Source organism: Nannospalax galili, unplaced genomic scaffold (genome assembly GCF_000622305.1).
Source record: "Nannospalax galili isolate Female #2095 unplaced genomic scaffold, S.galili_v1.0 scaffold198, whole genome shotgun sequence".
Lineage (NCBI taxonomy): Eukaryota > Metazoa > Chordata > Mammalia > Rodentia > Spalacidae > Nannospalax > Nannospalax galili.
Window position 1 is genome coordinate 16,783 of NW_008341748.1, and position 7,269 is coordinate 24,051.

Genomic DNA, 7,269 nt, shown 5'->3' on the forward strand with positions numbered 1-7,269 from the left:
GTCAAATAACATTCCACTCTGTTGCACTATATGCTAGATAGTTTGTACTTGAGAGTCAATTGATATTAACTTGTTTATAGCTGAAACTCAACCTTTTTATTGAGAATTTCATACATGCATATGTGTTACGATCAAGCCCACCTCTATTGTCTCCCCTCTGCTTCCTCTCTTATCATGCTTTTGTTCTACATTAATTTGCTAGCTGGTCCAGACACCTCAGAAAATTTAATTTCAAGAGTTTATAAACAGTCTTTCTCTTCTGCTCCCTGAAACAATTTCCAATAACTTTGTTTAGATGCTCATGCATTTATGAATCATTTTCCCACTTCTTCCTCACCTCTGGCCTGTCCATTTTTTTCTCTTTTACTTGTAGATTTGAGTACAACCTGCACCTGTGGCCTTCCTTTCCCTCCACAGTCTCCCCACTCTCTGTAGTCACATTAACATTTTTGTTATTACCTGCAAGCTCCGTTTTCTCATCTCCCCAAGCACAGATGTATCCTTCTGTCAGAACTGTTGAGTGCCCATCTATCCATCTACTCTGACTGGAAATTTGGTGTTAATGCTTCAAGACATTCCTCAATTCTCACCTCTAATTTCAGGCTTTCCTTCCATTTCTTCTTCCTCTTCCTTTCTGATTGTCCCTTAAAGCTCCACCCCTGAAAGCAGGGCTAGTCCCTATTGCTTCTTACCCACCTCTCAGAACACTCAGTTTTCATTCCGTAGCAATCAGTAACTATGTAAGTACTAAAATCATTCTTTTTCTATATCAGAATCACTGTGTGTCCCACTGACTGAACCTGTCAGGAGTCCAAATCTTATCTTGTTCATCTTTGAATTCCATGTACCTCAGCATAGAGATAAAGACAGGAGTAGAATTTTCAGTGTCCCCAGGGGGGCTGACGGAATCAAAAGTAACATGTAGAATGCTTAAAATATTGAGCCGAATCCTCATAATTTTCACTACGGACACTAACCCTTAAAATCCTGCAGAGCTGGGGCTGGACAGAAGGCTCAGCATTTAAGAACACTGACCGCTCTAAAAGAGGACCTGGGTTCAATTCCCAGCACCCACATGGAAGATAACAACCATCCCTAACTTTAGTTCTAGAGCATCTGATGCCTTCCTCTGACCTCCATGGGCATTGCCTAACGCCGGTGCACTTACTCACATGCAGGCAATACACTCATACACATAAAATAAAAATAAAAAGCAAAATATCTATTAAAAAATTCCCATAGAGCTAAGGTATCTCTAGAAATAACAGTGACAGATTCCACTGGAAGTTTCCAGAAAGCATTATTTTGTTACTCTCTTGTCTAATACCCCTGCTTTTGCAATAAAAGACGTGAAATGGGAGAAATTGTGCCTAGAAAAAGGGAACAGGCTTAGGGTTTTGATCATTATGGATTAATATCAGAACTACTCAAAGCTGCAAATACTTTCCATCTTTCTGAGACCATTTTTCCTCCATTAAGATGGTTACATATAACTTTATCTTACAGCTTTTCTTGTTAAGTGATAGGTAATATTTACTTACAGAAATAACCACAACAAATTCAGTTCTGCTACAGGAAAAGTCATCTGTTCTCTTTCTGTGTTATTCCTAACAAGATACTATCTGAAACTTTAAGAACCACAAGGGCACTTATGACTCATTATCTAGCATAGCTACATGCTGCGCACCGTGCCTGGACCCAAGGGATGCAGAAATGAATAAGATATAGTTCCCAAACTAATGGAGTCTGTACAGTGATCGGTAAATAATGAAAAAAATTAATGAACGTTGGCAGCATAGTGTTATTGGCTACAGCAGAATCAACTTTAGCCCACATGAGAGGCACTTTGCTCATACAGGATTGGGCAAGAGAGGTCAAGTGGTCAGGAAATGGAGGCACACAGAAGAAAGTAATTTGTCCATAGTCTCCTGGTAGTAGTTGGTAGCAATTCTCCTGACATCCATTCCAGGGTTCTTACTGATATTCTGCATTATTACAGGAAGCTGCAGAGTGTGATTTTATAAGTCTTTGGGGGGGAAACTGGGGACTGAAACTAGGGAATTGTATTCAAATAAGTTAATCCCAACCATAGAACTTCTGGCACTTTCATGCCTTAGGAATGAACACTTATAATTTAAACAGTATGTCTAGGAGCTAACAACTATAAGGCTTGACCAACTATTACCACAAACAGCTAAGAAACAATGTTTCACACTTGAGCTTAAGAAGACAAAATCAGTTTTCAGGAAACCGAGCAACTCAAAAATATAGCTGCAAGCCAAATCATAAAGAATAATCAGTGCATCTCTGAGGTGAGGGGCTCTACCGGCCCCACTTTTCTTCTTTCTATAACACAACTGTCTACATCAAGTAGGCAGGGAATCGCAGTCCAAAACAAAGGCCACAGTCCTTTAGATCCCAAACTGGACATTTCCTAGCATGCTGATTTTATTTAATTTATCTGTGTGTCTACTTCTTTATTTATAAACTGGGAAGAATCATTACGTAGCTCTCAGAAAATTGTGAAGATATTTATAAGGCTCTCAGTGAATAAGCAGGCAATAACTTTGTTAGAAATTATTTATCATCACCTATACTATTATGTACTCTTGGCATTTACATGAATGACATTGTTACATTCATTACCTTGGGCCCTGTTTCATCATTTATAAAACAAATTAAAGTAGGTGATTTTAAATAGGCTTTCTCATGTCTGATATTCTACGCTTGTAGATTTAAATATACATCATACCCTTGTATATCTGAGTTTTGTTTTGGGTCTTAGTCCCTTTGAGGTAGACTGAGTGGATGCTAGCCTTTTAGGAGAGGAATCAAAACCTGTGATAAGTTTCTGGGACAAGGGACTGATAGCCAAACACATCTCCTTTTGCTTCATTTCTATTGAGGTTCACACTGTACAGAGAAAATTTTGCCCCAAGTCCTAATTTGCTGACCTCATTGATTCAGAGCAAAGTTGAGAGGAAATGTGCCTACCCGTAAGTAGCATTAAAGAGAACAGCTGTGCCAGGATATGCCGTTCTCTGTGAGGCCATGGGGCAGCTGGTGTTTGTTTTATTAATAGTGTGAACAAGTTTGCACCTTCCTTATGAGCAGTGTGCCAAGAGATGTACATGTATTATTGCAATGACTCATTATCCCCGCTGTGTGAAATTCTCATCAACCCCTGTCATAGGTGAAGAAATCTTGCCACAGAGAGGTTAAGTAACTTATCCAAAGTAGCACCACCAAGAATTAACAAAATGATCCACAAACTGTAGCTAGTTGTCACAAGGAGAAAGGTGTTTCTAAACAGTGTAGAGATGAACTGTGATAGGCTTGCTGAATCATTAAGAAATATGCTGTTTTAAGATGTTTCACTTGCCAAGGTAGTGCAGTGTCTAATATATCTCATAACAATTATGGAATGTTAAAGAGAGATAAGGACAAAAATCAAGATACCATGCAGTCTAAGTTTCAAGTGTGCTAAAAGCCAACCTAGTATGCTTGAACAAGTCCCTTACACTTTCTGAACCTCAGTTTCCCCACTTATTCCTGGAGATGAACAGACATTTCCAGTTTTTGTCTAGCTCTAAAGTGCATATGAATTACACGAGTATCATGGTAAAATGTACAGATGGGCTCAGCAGGTGTGGAGGGGCTCTGCGACTCAGAATTATGTAAGCCTCTCATGTGATCACAACACCGGTGATATCAGGACCATAATTTGCGGGACTAAATCACCTCACATTTAACTCTAAGGTTCAGCTATTACAGTAGATCTCAAATTGCTAGGAAAAGAAGTGGTTGTTGATTTCCTCCTCAGTTTTTCATGACAGTGAAGTCTGTCTAGCCTGCATTACTCTTACTGTCACTTGAGCTTTTGTCTCATGCATATCTCAATTTCCCTAGGTTTGGACCTTATAGGCCCTGGTGTCTCCCCTGTGGGGCTATCCTAGATGCAGAAATGGATAGCTGGCCTAAAATACCAGCAACTGTGTGCACTTATGAGGAGGCCTAGATGTCCTAGTTTGAGCTTTATTCTCTAATCTTATTTCCTACTCCAAATCCCATCTCTTCTCATGATATCAAGAGGTGCTGCTAGGTGTGCTTTAGCTCATCCTCACCTACAGATGACAGGGAGGGAAAAGTCAGTTCCTGCTTTCCCTGTGGAAATCAAGCATGTCATTCTGCCACTTGTTCAGGTGGCAACGTTAGAAAGTAAACTCAGGTCCTATTTATGTGGAAAGCTTTCAATGTAGTGAGCCATATAGGCCTCTTTCCAGTACACCTCGGACTGAGTACTTTTTCTCTATCTGATAAAAAATATTTTTAGATAGTTGAAATAGCTACCAGAAAAATAAGATTTATGTTAGTGTAAGCCTAAATTATTTTGGAACTAGCATATCTGGCAAAGTTTAGAGAATTTAAAACATTTAGAGAATTTTAAAACATTTCTGCTTCCCTTAAATTATTGTAATTCATTTTTTTTATTTTCAAATGCAAGGGCCTCCTTCATGACCAATGTTGTCTTGATTTCCAAATGATAAAATTTTCTTTAACGTTACCTATTCAAGTAGCTCCTGTAGTAATCATATACTGCTTCTGGACTAACCTTTGTTGATCACCTGATTTGTTTAAATGAAAATGAATTTTATTTCATATATTGCTGATATGTGTATACCATATACCAAAACATTATATGCATATATATTTAATAAAGGATGATCAAATGAGGATAAATGGAAAATACATCTGACCAGGTAAGAAATCTGGCTATCATGCAGTTGCAAGTTCCACACATTGCTGTCCTAGCTTCAACTGTATTTACTATTGCATCTGACTGGCTGATTCTAGAATTATCCCCTCCCCCATTGGCTTCATTTGTTTTTATAAATCTACATTTTATTTATGTTTTTCTTAGTTTTGAATATTTTAAATTAAGGTTTATTGTTTTAGAATTTCATACATGTGTATAATGCGGTTTGCTCTAGTCCACACCTAATAATCTCCCCTCCAACTCCTCCACTATGCCCCTTATCACTTTTTCCTCCAAACTTCATGTGCTTTCTCTCTTTCTTTAAACTCACTGAGCTCACTTAATGCTGCCTACATGGAAAGTCTCTCAGAGGCTGCATCCTTGAAGAAGAGTGAGTGTCTCCCCCCAGCATCCACTTCCCAATAGCTCTTTAGCCCCTTGCCCATCCATGCTAGGATTTGGGTTGGTTTGAGTCGACATACACTATCACCTGATTTTTGACTCCTTTGTTTCATAGAGGGCAATTTACAAAAGACAGACACTTGCTCTGCTCTCTTTATTGATCTGGTCCATGTGGTCTTCTCAAGTACAGATATCATGGGGGCTCATTATTGAAGAAACAGATGTGAACTCAAGATAGCAAGTGTTCCTGCTTTGAGATAGAAACCTACTCTCTTCAGGAAAGAGGACTGTGACTGCCATGGTTGGCAGATTTCCTCTGCCTAGTCCCTGTATCATAGGCTGGATAACTCAGAGGCATCTTTTCCCGTGTCACTTTTGTATACCTCAATTTGATCATGTGTAGTAATGTCTAGCTTTAACATAATTGTATCTAAACCTTTTTTCAATGCTATAACCATTGAATCCATGTATGCTTTTATTGCTATATGCTTTCACTCGTCAGTTTTATTAAACCAAAAGAGCAATGCAGTGCACATATGAGCAGCACTCAGAGGAATAGACTCAGAGGATTTTATAAAATAAAGAAGGCATGAAGGACATGAAGTTGGGAGGGAGATGTGTTGTTACAGCTAAGGATAGTTGGAGGAGGAATGGTAGATGGGTGTGATCAGTATATATTGTATGTATGTGTGGAATTTTCAAAGAATAGATAAAACATTTTTAAAATAATATAATTTTAAAAATGAAAATAATAAACAATTCCCTTAGATGGCTCAGTCAGTAACGGTATTTGCTGCCATGGCTGACAACTTGACTTCTGTATTCAGTACTTTTTCTGTTGCTGTAGTAAAACACCAGACCAAGCCATCTTATAGAAGGAAGAGTGTGTTTATCCTACAGATTCAAAGAAATGATTCCATCTTGGAGGGGAGGCCTGGTGGCAGAGGTGGTAGGAGCAGAAAGCTAACTGTTCACATCTTCAAGCAGGCAGAGGAAGCAGAGACAGGCATACTAGAAGTGGGCATGGCTATATTGTCGAACGCTCCCCCAAGCCCATCAGGCTTGGGTCTTCAACAAGAAAAATAGCTAAGACAAAAGTCTTGAGTTTATGTGAGGAATTTATTCAAAGAAAGAGTCTTACAGTTAGGTGAGTGAATACAGGACGAAGAAGATTTTTTGTTGTGAGGAACACATATCTTATATAGGAATCAGATTTGGGGTAACCGAGGAATCACCATAGATATTTTACTAACAGAAAGTAACTACGGATGCAGCACGTTGCTGCATTACCTCACCAATTCCTGTGCCTGAAGACGGAACCAAAAGTAAGTTTCTAAGAGACCTGATTCATCATGGAGGCACAGCCTGTCAGCTCAAACTCCTGAAGCAGAGAGCTCAGAAGCTCTTAAAGAGGCACTCTACTTTTACCAATGCTTAAGTCAAGCATGGCTCCCGACATGTTTAAATGTTTGATCATACTGGAGCTGGTGCAACAAGGTATTATGTGCTGTCTGGCATGGGTGTTGGGTACCTAACTTTGGTCTTCTGGAAGAGCAAGAAGCTCTCTGAACCACCAAGTCATCGCTCTAGCCCCGTGTTTCTTTTAAAGAGCAAGCCACAAGGAATGCGGGTGAAGTAATTTGAGACTTGAAAGATGTGTCCTTTACAAAAGGACATAGATCAGAGACATGGCCCACTCTCTAATGTTTCACACTACAGCACTGAAGGTGAAATACCTTGGGTTATCTTAGGCAAGGGTTATGCAGCAACAAGAAACCCGATAGTCAAGCAACTAAACATTTATAATGTCTGTGGACTCCAGGAGGTTAGCTTGGTTGTAAACCAGAGTTCCAAGAAGAACCTACCAGAGAGTGGTCTGTGTTCAACAGCCTTGAGCAGAAATTAGGGTACTGCATCAGCATGAGTCCATGGAGTCTCAGTTAATTAACAAAGGACAGAAGACCATGGAGTTGAGAGACTCCCATTCCTAAGACACTGGGCTCAATGGGTCCTTGTTTATCATGAATTTGGTGGGTAATAACATGGGGTCTCAGAATTTGGCACGGGCAATAGCCTCAACTAGAAGTAGATTAGTAGAGGAATAGATACAC